The sequence below is a fragment of the Protopterus annectens genome, chromosome 1.part1, assembly GCF_019279795.1.
Source record: "Protopterus annectens isolate FY-2018-M chromosome 1.part1, PAN1.0, whole genome shotgun sequence".
Classification (NCBI taxonomy): domain Eukaryota; kingdom Metazoa; phylum Chordata; order Ceratodontiformes; family Protopteridae; genus Protopterus; species Protopterus annectens.
In genome coordinates, this window is record NC_056726.1 from 1,366,089,138 (window position 1) to 1,366,103,039 (window position 13,902).

Sequence of the window (13,902 nt, forward strand, 5' to 3'; positions counted from 1 at the left end):
ATTATAGAGGGTAATGATTAGAGATCTGATTATAATTCTTTGTTGTGCATGGACCTTTGTCAGTTCCATGTAGTACCAGTTACAGATAAAAAAGTCTAGGGCCACTGCACTTGAGAACAAATAAAGCCCTCAGCTAGCTGTAGTTAAATCAGCAGTTAAATCTCTGTCCACTGGGCTTTGAAAGACCCATTTTCAATGGAGGCCAGGGGGAGATAAACTCCATGACACAATTATAGTAGCAAGTCAGTTACAATTCAAAAATGTCAAAAATATTATCAATCGTAAGTTAGATCCATCATTAAGAGGACATTGTTCAAAACAACAGACATACAGCACATGTTACAGTACAACTTAATGAATTTAGCATAATTAGATGTTAGAATAAAGTATAGGTCTAGTGGTAGTGAAAATTTGTTTTATAGACAGAGTGAACAAAGTATTGTATTTACAGAGAATATATTAGTAATATAGAGGATGCAAGAGATGAGCAGAGTGTTAAGTGTGAATTATGAATTACAAAGTGGGAACTCATGTAGGTGATGAGCAGGGGCAAATCCACTTGGAGGATACATATGAGTGAAGGAGGGATTTGAAGTTGGTAGGATTTGCAGTGCTTTGAAGGGGGGGGGGTTCCAAAGTTTGTCTATAGGGTAAGATAACATGAGGCGGCCAGGGGGCCTAGAGGGTTTGTGAATTTGCAATAGGTTTTGGTTTTCTGACCAAAGTGGGCAATTTGGAATATAGGGGGATATGGTGGAGGAGAAAGCTGGACATCTAGATGGTTTGAAGATGAGTTTGTGAGCTGTGGATAGTTTTAGCAGGTTTAGGTAGTTTAGTAACTCAATCCATTGAAGGGATTAAAGAGAGAGGCAGTGATGGAATGAATGTTTGGAGTTGGTGGCAAATTTGCTGTTTTTATTGTAGCAGGATTCTAACTTGGATTGTAAACTGAGTTGGAGATTGGTGAGCAAGGGGGCACCATATGTGAGAGAGGTGAGGAGGTAGGAGGAGGCTAATGTCTTTCTGGTTGCTGGAGTAAGGAAACGGTTATGTCAATACAAGAGACCTAATTTCTGATAAGTTTTTTTAATAACGGTATTTATATGGATGTTGAATTTTAGATGATCATCGATAATGACGCCAAGGAGCTTTGTGTGAGATACCATTTCAATGGGGGTGTTGCTTTGGGTTAATATAATGAAGGCGGAATTATCGATGGTGGAAGTTCTGGAGGGAGTAAATACCATTAGTTTGGTTTTGGTCGTGTTTAGGGCAAGGTGTTTGTTCTGCATCCAAATTTCAGTTTTTAAAAAGGCTAATTGAGTATTTAGTAGTAAGTCAGAGGGGGTCTCAGCAGTACAGATGATAGTGGAGTCATCTGCATACTGAATTACAGAGGAATTTGGAATGGAGAGATGAAAATTGTTAATGAAAATGTTGAAAAGAAGGGGGCCTAGCACAGATCCTTGTGGTATACTGGTAGAGGTTTGTAGGAAGGAGGATATTGAGGATTTCCATTTTACAGCTTGGAGTCTTTCAGAGAGGTAACTAGAGAACCAAGATAGTGTAGAGGGAGAAAGGTTGAGAATATATAACTGAATATAAATTAATTATTTAATGAAAGAGGTTATAATAAGGAAATGATGACAGATATTAAATATTATGTCATTCAAGAATGGGGAAATAAATATCCACCATTATTAGGAACGTACAAGGGAGAGAATAGAATATGGTCCACGCGTATACCAGATTAAGAAAATTATGGAAAATAATTGGAAAACATTATTGGTGGAGGATGAACTGAAAGAGTTAGTAGGCAATAAACCACACTTTGTGTACAAGATGGGATGTAATCTTAAGAAACTTTTGGAGCAAAGAGGGATGAATAAAGAGGTGAATACAACTAATAGTAATAACGAATCGACTAGTATATGTGGAAGTTGCAATCAGTGTTGTGTTATAATGGAAGAAGGTGAAAGTATGTTAGATAATATAAACAACACTAAAATAAGATTTAGACAGGGTAATTGCAACACGAATTATGTGATTTATATGGCAAAGTGCAGTGCATGTCCTGGATACTATATAGGAAAAACAGAAAGACCTTTTAAAAAGCGGCTATATGATCACCTTTATAGTATTAAGAAGAAGGATTGTAACAATGCACTGTATAGACATACAGAAAAGTATGGAGAATTGCACAAATTTGGATTTGCCATATTGGAACACATAAAACATAATCCAAAAGGAGGTAATAGGAAGGAAACCTTGGGGTTTAGAGAAGTATGGTGGCAATTGTATACAGATGCATCAACTCCGCCAGGTATGAATGACTATATATCAATTAAACCAATATTAACTATAAGATTATAATGTGAAGCACAAGGGACATAGTATTAGATTTATGCAGAATTTACAGTGTTACTATTATTAGTAGAGTATAAGTAAGAAAAGTTGTATTGTTAGAAATAATGGTATTTACAGTTATTTTATTAAGTAGGTTTCATCATATGAATTGTCAATATGTTTACAGAATTGTACAACAGTTATTTAATGTATATAAGTGTCTTTTATATAATCAATTTTTATATATATTATTTTATGTATTTTTTTAATATTTTGTCATATTTTTGTATAACAAATATTTTTTTCATATATTTAGAATGTACGTATATATTAGGATTTAAATAGAGAATTATAACTCTGTAATAGCAAGTAAAAAATCTAGTATACATTTTTAGGCATATATACTTTCAATATATTGTGTATTAATTAATTTTAAAAGTGTAACATAGGACAAATATACAAAGACATACATTTGGTGATATCATTTTAAGGGCAGACCATTTTTTAATTTTTGGCGCCTAAAAGGTTATTTAAATGTTTGTCACAGCTGGTAACATTGTCCTGATGAAGCCCACATATAGTGGGTGAAAGCACTTAACTACTTGAACTTTGTTTAATTTGATGAAATAAATTTTAGCTCGTTTTTAAATAAAAGACATATCTACAGGTGTTTGCACAGCGTTTCCTCTCTGACAGTAACGTTACATTTATGGAGAGCCAAGAGATTATTGAGTGTTTGAAATACCCAGCATGAGTTTACTATAAATCAGAAAAATATATGAGGGACAGAACAAACATATGAGGCAAAAAACAGGGACAGCTCTGCATAATCAATGACATTTGCAAGGTACAGCAAGTGAAAGTGAAATGCTCCTCAGAAGAAGGTAAATCAGCTTTTAAAAGCTGCTAGACGATTGATTGTGCCACAGTTTCTGTTTGTAAATGTAGATAAGTTCTAATAGCTCTTAAAGGCTGTTTTGCCTTCTGCCATTATTATTTGCTGGTCAACGCTTTCCGGTGTTAGCCCCAAGTATGATACCTGATCTTAACAGCTCTTAGAGTGCCTTTATTAAGGATTTGTTAAGCAACCCCTAAACACTGTTAAATTGGGCTGTGCATTATGAAAGAACTAAAAAGTTTGTCTTTTTTTATAATTTCAGAGCATAATTATCGTGCTCTTTGCATGGAAACACTTTAAAAGTACTTGACAGTCAGTCTATGACACTGTTAAACAACTTCAGCTTTACTACAAAGCTGTAAGTAGAAGGGCATGTTTTTATGTTTTGTATAGATTCACATAACTGATTATGGACCTCACAAGGTTGCCACAGTGAGACACATTAGGGCATACTTTATGGCCACAGTATGATGCTGCAATCAGCATACTTTATTTCTTCACTGGGCCTGGATGAGGGTCAGGTTGATCCCTGGAGAGGCTAAGATAGGTCCAGTGGACACAATGACTGAGAACAGGAGCTTGTGGCAAATGATAGCAGCAGGGAAAAAAAGAAAAAAAGGATTTTGACTGTGGACTAACTATTTGTACATTGAAGTTAGCATTTACTATGTCTAAGAGAATCTTTGGGAGTAACCATCCTTTGTGGTATAGATGTTACAGGTAATCAATTGATGGTTGATATTACCCACCAAAAAGTTACTTTTATTTAGGGGTAGTTCAATAAGCACATTTATACATTTTTATGTTCCCTGAAGGACACAGATGGTGATCACTGAGATTCCTCACTAAAAGAATATAGGGCGGAAATAACATTTCCTATGCAGACAACCTTAAACCCCTATCACTATGTTCTGACTCTTTCAGGCTGCTGAGGGGACATCTATGCTTGGCATAAAGTCATCTTCAGACCCAATTCTGATGGACCTCCTGCATTATTTGCAAAACAAACAGCACCAGAATTACCCATTATAAAGTTATTAACATTGCCTGTGATATAAACAGGACCTGCTAGAGAGACATCTATATATCCAAGAGACTACACAGTCTGTGAAACAGGCTCCCCATCTATGTGGAGCAGAATTCTTTCCTAACCCAGTTCAAGTATAACTTGGACAACTGGATGGGAAATCAAAAATTTACTCTTGGTTTGGCACCTGTGTCTCTGACTGACACAGGCAACCTGTAAATGTTTAATCATCCGGGCTCTTGCTTCTAAATATTTTATCTCCCAAGATCTGGAATGTATTGCTAAGCTTAAAGAGGCCTCAGTGATCATTAGCCTAAAGCTATGATTTTCTAAGTTGTCTTATTTATGGGAATTTGAAGTTTAATAATTTCTATTTGTGGGTTAAAGAGAATCTATCCAGGTACAGTTAGATCTCAGATAAATATTAGTGCAGAAAGCTTAGATCAGGTCTAAAGATGTGATAAATGTTGAAGTCTAGTAAAGAGTTAGCACTGTCTTAAGTATTAAAGCAAGTCTCCTTTACAACCTATATATGGATGTGGTCAAGCTGTAGAACATCCTCAAGATCCAGCAATTTATTGCTAACATTTCTGGCATTGAGCAGAACAGGGAAGACTTGATGTTTTCTGGATATGAATTTATGGAAAGGCTTTTTGTTATGTTGGAGTGTGCAGAAGAAGAACTTTCCCTAAATGAAATATTTAGACACTATGGAGACAGCAAATATTTTTGTTTGGCCAGTATGTGGAATCTGTGGAATGGATAGTAGAAGACAAGTAAGTTGGGTGACGATCATCTCTTCCAAAACAACCACACTCTGGATCCTGCTAGAATGATACCAGTTACTTAGTTAATTGTTAAAGCCAGGTATCCTCTGGTTTTATCTATGTATCATTTTAGATGAGCATGGAATTTAACTTAAGATCAGAGTCTTACCTGCATTTGTCACATGCATATCAACAGTCTGACTCTCTGCATATCCTTCTTAGCCAGGGACCTCAGGATATTCATGCCTTCATGAACTGCCATCACATCATACTTATACTTATCCTATTTAAGCAACTCTGTGGTCACCTATGATATTGTGGATCCTAGCATTACAGTCAAACAACAATAGCATGCAATGTGGTACAGCTGAGATAGGGCTAAGAAGAAGTTGTATAAGCAAGCAACATTATCAGCAGACAAATCTGCACAAATTAGAGCCAAGCTGATCAGCTAACAGCAACATTTTGCAAAGATGCAGACCAGACATTGGAAGAAGATGTATACAGGGAGTGCAAGACAAAATATTATAAATTCTTAAAAACAAACCATCTGCCTGGACACAGTTAAACCCTCCCCAATACTTCTTATACTTCAGTCTATATCAAGGAAATGCATCACAAATAACCCTTTCAACCCTGCATTACATTTTAAAACCTACACTTAAAAATCAGAGCCAATCATAAAAAAAACATGTACATTAAGTCTAGAGCAAAAGGAATGTGCAGAATACCAGCAATCCCATAATCTCACCAGAAATAAAGTCAAAAAGTATCCCAAACAAACACAATTCTGTTAAAGTAAACTACATCAACAAATTAGAAGTAAATGTAGTTTTAAATTACACAGATGGAAATGGATTAAAAATAACTTCTCTGCTGTCACTGGGGCTGGTAGCAAGTTCAAATCTGATTCAAAATTCCATTATACAACTTAAGACCATTAAGAGTCACAGCCAACCTAAGTATTCAGCCTATAAGCCATATGAAGCCCTTACCTTAAATCTTGTTTCTCAATAGTTTAAACAGATTGATTTCAGGTACTTGAATTTATAATCCTTATCCATTATTGTCTGGTCCTCCTCTTGTTTCAGCATCCTTTGACATTTATGGCTTCTCTGGCTTTGATTGCTGCAGTAATTTGCAGTCTTCTGTGTTACCCAGATTCTCAAAAATGTTTCTCCTCCCATGCTTTGAATGGTACTTTCTCAAACTCTCTGACTTTGTGTGCAGCCAGTTATGGGGATCTTCTTGGAGAAAGAGTAGAACTGCTGGTTGCTGCTAATTGCTTTTTCAGGGTTTCTCATTATTATTATTAGCAGGATTCTCATTGCTTTGAATGCAAGAGGTACATTGAACTTTGCATGCCAAACCAGTTAAGAACTCTTTTTTTCATGACTAAACTTTTTAAGTTTTCTTTAGTTTAAAACAGACTATAATTTTATCCAGTTTAACAACAATATGTTCCTTTAGTGGTTTGCAGCTAATGAAATTAATATTGCAAGTATTGCAAGTAAATAATCACTCTGTTAAACTGATCTCTGGATCCCTATTTCTTTGGCATTATTTATGCAATTAATGTTAATGAATTCACACTCCATTTTATCACAAAACTGCAGTAGATCAACGTGTAAATTGTAGAAGTTTTCTATGTCATTAGGGGACTTGTTGAACATAAGTGTCTTAGGTACTCCTTCCCATAAATTACTTTATTCAAGGAATAAGGAATAAATTATGCCATTGTAGGATCTTACACATGAAGAGCTTCTATATTTGCTTTTAATAAACTGATCAAGTCACTGGATGTGACCATGGTGCATAGATTGCTATTGTTATCCTTGCTATCTATATTCTTAGGCTTCTAAAAAAATTATAACCAAAAGATCTCCATCAGTGTTCAGCATATTGTTAGTGTTTTTTGGTTTGAAGTGAAAAGTGGTAGATGAGATGTTTACAACCCTATTAGCAATCTGTTAGATGAAAATTTGAGAGCAAGTAACACATCTGTGGCCAGAATTGGTGGCAATAACTTAAAGTATAGATTCCATTGCTAAAAAGAATGAAGAGAAAATTAGAAGACCCCCAGCATAACTTTGAGATGCACAGCTGGGTAGGTATGGCATCCAGTTTTGTGAAGATGAGAACTAACATTTCAAGGACAAGAGATGCATTTTTGGCCTGATTTAGGTTCAAGTGGCATAAGGAAAAAGGACACATTTATCTGAGGAAACTGTCAATTTATGTTCAAAAGTATGTAGTTACATATGATACAAGATTTTAGGAATCAGGGTACATTATGACTATATATGATACCACTGCAGTTATTTATATGGATAAAAAGGTGTTTCACAAACCTTTGTGTTTGAACAAAATATTGGTAAGTTGGGGCAATGGAGACATGAACACATTTATGCTATTTAATAAAGTCACATGTTGTTTTACATGATACATCGAATAAAAGTGATTTATATCGGTAAACACATTTAGCAATTAATCACCATCAGATGTTGATGAAAGCAGTAGTATTAATATTTTAAATACAAGACCACTGAGAGAAGTCACAAGCAGCATATGTCTGAAACTCTCAGTGTATGAATTCTGAACAAAGCTAAATGCAATGTGAGGGAGCAAAGGCTCCAAATCAAGGATAGGTTTTAAATAGTGCTCATTTAAATTTAAAACATTGATAGAGTGGCACATTTTGTTTTAACCTGCATTTTCTGAAGGTTAAGAGGTCTGAAACTCAAATGTCTATCATTATTTAGTAACTTAAAAACCTCAGCAATTTGTCAGAAAACAACATTTTATGAGGAGCAGACTAAAAAATGAGGCAAAAATGTGGACATTCTGCGAAATTCTGAACAGCTGAAAGGTATGATCAGCAGTGATAGAAAATAATTGTGGACTTTCACTTTTTTATTTTTATAAATGTTTATGTTTATAAAAGTTACAGATATGTTTTGAATATGGTATCTATTGGCTGTATTTAATTTTGTTAACTTACGTACCTCTGCTATTTTTCCAATGTAGTATGAAGACATTTTGCACAAAGGAAGGATGGAAGTGCCATATTTGTCTAATAAGCCAGTTGAGAGTATCCTTGAATTTTGCTTCTGCTGCTTTTTTATATGCATATTAGCAAAATGCCAGCATATTAGGACTAGACTATACATACCGATTCTCCGTTTCATTGTTTATGTGGGACCAGGTTGAGGAGACCCTAGACAGATGGAGATATGTTCTAGAGAGGAGAGGAATGAAGGTCAGCAGGACTAACACAGAATATGTGTGTGTGAATGAGAGGGAGGATAGAGAAATGGTGAGGATGCAGGGAGTAGAGTTGGCAAAGGGATGAGTTTAAGTACTTGGTATCACCAGTTCAGAGTAATAGTGAGTGTGGAAGAGAGGTGAAGAAGAGAGTACAGGCAGGGTGAAATGGGTGGAGAAGAGTGTCAGGAGTAGTTTGTGACAGACGGGTACCAGTAAGAGTGAAAAGGAAGGTCTACAAGATGGTAGTGAGTCCAGCTATGTTGTATGGGTTGGAGGCGGTGGCACTGACAAAACGGCAGGAGTCAGAGCTGGAAGTGGCAGAGTTAAAGATGTTAAGATTTGCACTGGGTGTGAAAAGGATGGAGAGGGTTAGGAGTCAGTATATTAGAGGGTCAGCTCAGGTTGGACGGGTTAGAGACAAAGTCAGAGAGATGAGATTATGTTGGTTTGGATATGTGCTGAGGAGGGATGCTGGGTATATTGGGAAAAGGATGCTAAGGATGGAGCTGCCAGGTAAGAGGAAAAGAGGAAGGCCTAAGATAAGGTTTATTGATATGGTGAGAGAGGACATGCAGGTGGTTGGTGTGACAGAGCAAGATGCAGAGGACAGGAAGAAATGGAAACAGATGATCCACTGTGGCGACCCCTAACGCGAACAGCCAAAGGAGAAGAAGAAACGAGATTGTTTATGTAAACATGAATAATTATATCTAAACTTAATTTTATCAGGCTAAAATGTTTTATGTATTTATTACATTTGTTTACTGAGTATTTGAACTGGTCTACTGACCCTTTGCAATCATGATCCAGCATCTTAACAAGCAAAATGCAATAACAAAAAATGGACATGTAGATTGAGACAACACAGCTAGGATTACGATGTACATAACATCAAGAATGTGGAATACTTGCTGTTTGTGCAATGATGGTTTATCAAGTAAAATAAGCAAGCAATTTACAAGTTACAACTCTAAATAATATTTAAACATGTTAACTATTTAGTTAAAGTTAGGTCATTTATATAAAGAGAGAGAATAGTTGGGCCCCCAATAATGACCTTTGACGTGACCATTACCTGATGAGTTAATAACATATATGAGAAGGTTTCTGTCTTTTAAGTAATTTTTGAATCATGTACTTTTCAACAAAGTAGAGGTTGGAAAATGTAGTGATCTGTGGTTGATCAAGTTTGCAGATGACTGCAAGCTGGGAGCTGCCTTAAATTCCCCTAGTGATGTGAACATCCTCCAAGAGGGTCTTATCCAAACTAATGAGTAGTGCCAGAAGCATGACCCCAAACTGAATGCCAAGAAATGCATCATTATCCCCTTGGGGAAAATGGCATCCCCACTAATTATCACATTAATAACAACATACTAAGCATGCAATCAGTCATAAAGGAATTGGGCACCCAGGTTGATAGGAACCTGACTTTTGACCACCATGTTGCCTCCATTGTACAAAAGGCTTTCTACATGGCCCATCTCATAAGTAAGGGCATTTCATCCCAAAAAATGGAGGTCATAAATTCCATGTACTCCTCCCTTATCAGACTCATTATCGAGTACAATGCCCCCTTTGGCATGTACCTTGCCAAGCACATGCAGCAGCTAGAGAGAGCACATAGGTTCCTGACCAGGAAAATCCAGGGTCTCAAACACCTGTCCTATACAGATAGGCTAAAATCCCGTTCATCTACTCAGTCTTGTACAGACTGCTCAGTGGTGACCTGTGTCTGGCATACAAGGCCCTCTCAGATGCAGCCTTGATGGAGTTGCTGCATATCAGTAAGTCAAACTCCACTCATGCAACCCACATGCAAGGCTTCAACCTGGTCTGTGACATTAATAGAGCTTGTTGGAGGGATATATTTGTCTCTCAAAGACCCTCCCATCTTTGGAAATGACTCCCTCTCCATACCAAGCAGAGTACCTCTCTAGCCCACTTTAAGAGGAACCTGGATGACTGGATAGGAAACAGAAAATACACCCCAGGATCCCATCTATGTCCCTGCTGGACAGGGGAAACAGGTGCTGACTTTGTGGGAACATGGAAGAAATTCTTGGTTAAGCTTATAAGGGCCTGTGGGCCAATAGCCTAGTCCTTTAAACCTATGACTCTCTCAACAGATTATGATTAATTGTCTCAAAAGCCTTACTCATATTAAGGAACAGCCCAACTGTGATAAGGCCATCATTTATATTGCTTAATATAGTATTGGTAAGAAGATTAGGCTATCATTGTGCAGAACACATTACAAAAAACATGCTGTTGGCTATATAGTAAGCCACAGCTTTTTATGTGCTTAAATATTTCTTTATAGAGCAGATTCTCAAATAGATTACTAACAGGACAGAGGTTGGTATGTAGTCCTTAAGATCATTGTAAAAAGGATTTTTTGAAAGGGGCTATAATAATGGAATGCTGTAAATGGTTATTCTTCCAGACCCCTGCTTGTAAATGTTTGATTTCCCAAACCCTTGCTTACACTTATCGAGGGAACCAGAACTTGTCAGAGATTTGGGATGCATGGCTAGGCTTAAAAATGGCCTTGTAATCTGATGGACCTAATGCATATCCACAAAACAAATAGCACCAGTATTACCAGCTCTAAAGACGTAAACTTTGCCAGTGATATAAACAGGACCGGCTAGAGAGATAGGTATGTATCCCAGAGAGTATCCCGTCTATGGAACAGGCTCCCCATCCATGTGAAGCAGAGTTCTTCACTAACCTTATTCAAGTGCATCTTGGACAATTGGATGGGAAACCTGAAATTCATCCCTGATTTGGCACCTATCTCTAATGGATAGAAGTAACCTGTAAATGGTTCATCTCCCAGGCCCATGCTTATCAAGGGTATTAGAACTTGTCAGAAATTTGGGATGCATGGATAGGCTTTAAAAGGCCCTTGTGGTCTTTAGCCTAGTAAACACCCATGAACCTATTAGCCTAGTAAACACAAGTGAACCTATGAATTTATGCTTGAATATAGGTGATGTTATACCTGACATTAGGGAATGGTTGAAGATAGTAGTAAGAGGTTTAGAATGTTTTTTTTTTTTCTACTGCTAGTTAAGGAATGTGAGATAAAGTAGCTGACTTTAGCTCCTGAGATCCTACATTTTAATAGAATACATTTTGTTTCTTTTACTGTTATAGTGGAAAAGTGAAAGGCAGTGGCACCAGAAGCCAAAAGGAACAATTGAGGTAGTACACTATTATTGGGTCTATGTCATAAGCTCAAAGTCCAAAAAGAGCAAACGCTCTTTAATTGACACCATATACCCGAAATCTGAAAAAGTCGAATGTACAGAACAGCATTTCTTCCCAGGGAAAAAATTGCTGTTCCAAAAAAAAAACATCCAAACACAACATAAACTGGGGGGAGGTTATGTGCCCCCCACACCCCTCTACTTAAATATACCAACTCCGAGATCCCACTACAGTGGAGGAAACAGCTAAGTCCCGAGAATAGCCAAACTATTTTTTCTCTGAGAAATAAATCTCTGCTCCGGCCATTCAGATTTATGGGACTTCAAGTATTTGGTGTTGATTAAAGAGCATTCACTCTTTTTAGACTTTGAGCTTATGATATAGTCCCCTATTATCTGGGTTTTACATGGAGACAGAATGAGATTGAAATTGCTTTTCATAGCTGCATGAATATTGAGAGTATTTATCTTTTATGTGTCATATATTCTTGAAATCTTGCAAATCTTTCAGCTTTTACTTTCCATAAAAATATTGCCTCTGGAATGAATATAAGTTATAATGTTGCTGAGTATTATGATCCATAAATGCTCTATTTTCCACTAACCCACACAGGCATTGAAATAACTGGTGGCCAATGCATATCCCATTTCTGTACTTTTTATCTAAGAGTATATAACATTAGTAAAAATAAAAATGTTGCTTAAAATAACATGTAACAGTTCACATACTGTATTAAGGTTTGTATAGTGGCCTTAAAACAATAGATAATAGGTTATCTTAACTTATAGGATGTAGAGAAGATCATAACATTAGTTCTGTTGGGGTTAGTCAGCAATTGGTTATCTGTTGTCCATTTACAGAGCATAGAGAAGTTACCTTAAAGTCATCTTTAGGTTGTCATGGACTATGAAGAACTACTCAGGTATGATTATTGCTATTTGAAAACGTCATCCAATTAATGAACATTGTGCCCCAAAGACCTCACTGCAGATATCAGCCCTTATATAAACCCTCTGTACCTTCTGAACTAGTTATAGTGGTAAATAAACATATCACATCTTTGATAATAAAGTAAACATATTATAATGTGATATCAATGCCTTTCTCACTTTTTGAGGATTTTCATTAGAAACTGTCTGCTGTACATAACATATGATCCCAGCTTTGAATTATGTAGTTCACAGCCTATGTTCACATAAACTCACAATAGCCACATTTTTCATTCCTGATAGGTATATTTACTACCAATGAGCATTTTGACTGTTATTTTTTTGCATCTATAGAGAACATTTAGCCTGCCAACTGTTACCAAAATTACTTTTTGCCACAGCCCTGCAACCTATGAGCTTACATCGCATCTATATTACAACATCAAAGCTTTAGTTAATCGAATAACTAAAGCTCGATATTGTAATATCAACAGCTAACATTGCCAAACAGCTGATTCAACCAAGGGAAACACTTCCCTTGGCCGAATCAAAAAAAAAAAACTTTGCATCCAAAATCAAGTGGGGGGCTTCACCCCCCCATACACTCCCCTACCAAAATATACCAACTCCAAGATCGCTCCAAACTGGAGAAATGGGCATACTTCACATAATGGCCAAGGGAAGTGCTTCCCTGGCTTAAATTTGCCATTCAACAATTTATGGTTTCAATATTAAAAGTTCGAGCTTTACTTATTCGATTAAGTAAAGCTTTGATCTTGTAATATAGAACCTTTACATCTAGCTGTAAACTTCCACTTTCTGCGTTTGCCTTTAATGCACCTTAATGGTGGGTTGTCTGAATGGACAGTATCACTGACCCCTGCCAAATTCTATGATTTATACAGTGGTTTATATGATTTATCTGATCCCTTGCTGCAGATTGGTGAAATATCTATTTTCCATTCCTATATTTTGCTTAAATGTGCTTCATCTTTTGTAATAATTCTGGGGGTTGATTTTATAATAATATAATGACTACTGTTAATACATGGCTGGAGATTTTGTTAAGAAATGAGTCGTTGAATTTGCAGCAACGCTATGTTATTTTATGACCCCTTGTTTGTGAGACTGACAGTTGGGTAGAAGCCGTAATGGCTAGCATTAAAGGTCACGTGTTGATAAAACTTAGTGTACACTGAAATCATCCATGCCAAAGATTAATTTTTTTCCCATTATTTGACATCCAGACAGAAATGTTCTCCAAACACAGATGGCTGTGGACATTTCAGATGATATGTGATTATATTATTCCACATGATGTGCAAATTACAATAGGAGCAGGCTTCCTGCAGAAGTGATACGACCAAAAGCTAAAACAATTCAATAATTTATAGGGCAGGCATAACCCACTGCTTATGGGGAAGCAGAAAGATAAAAATGAAAAACACAAAC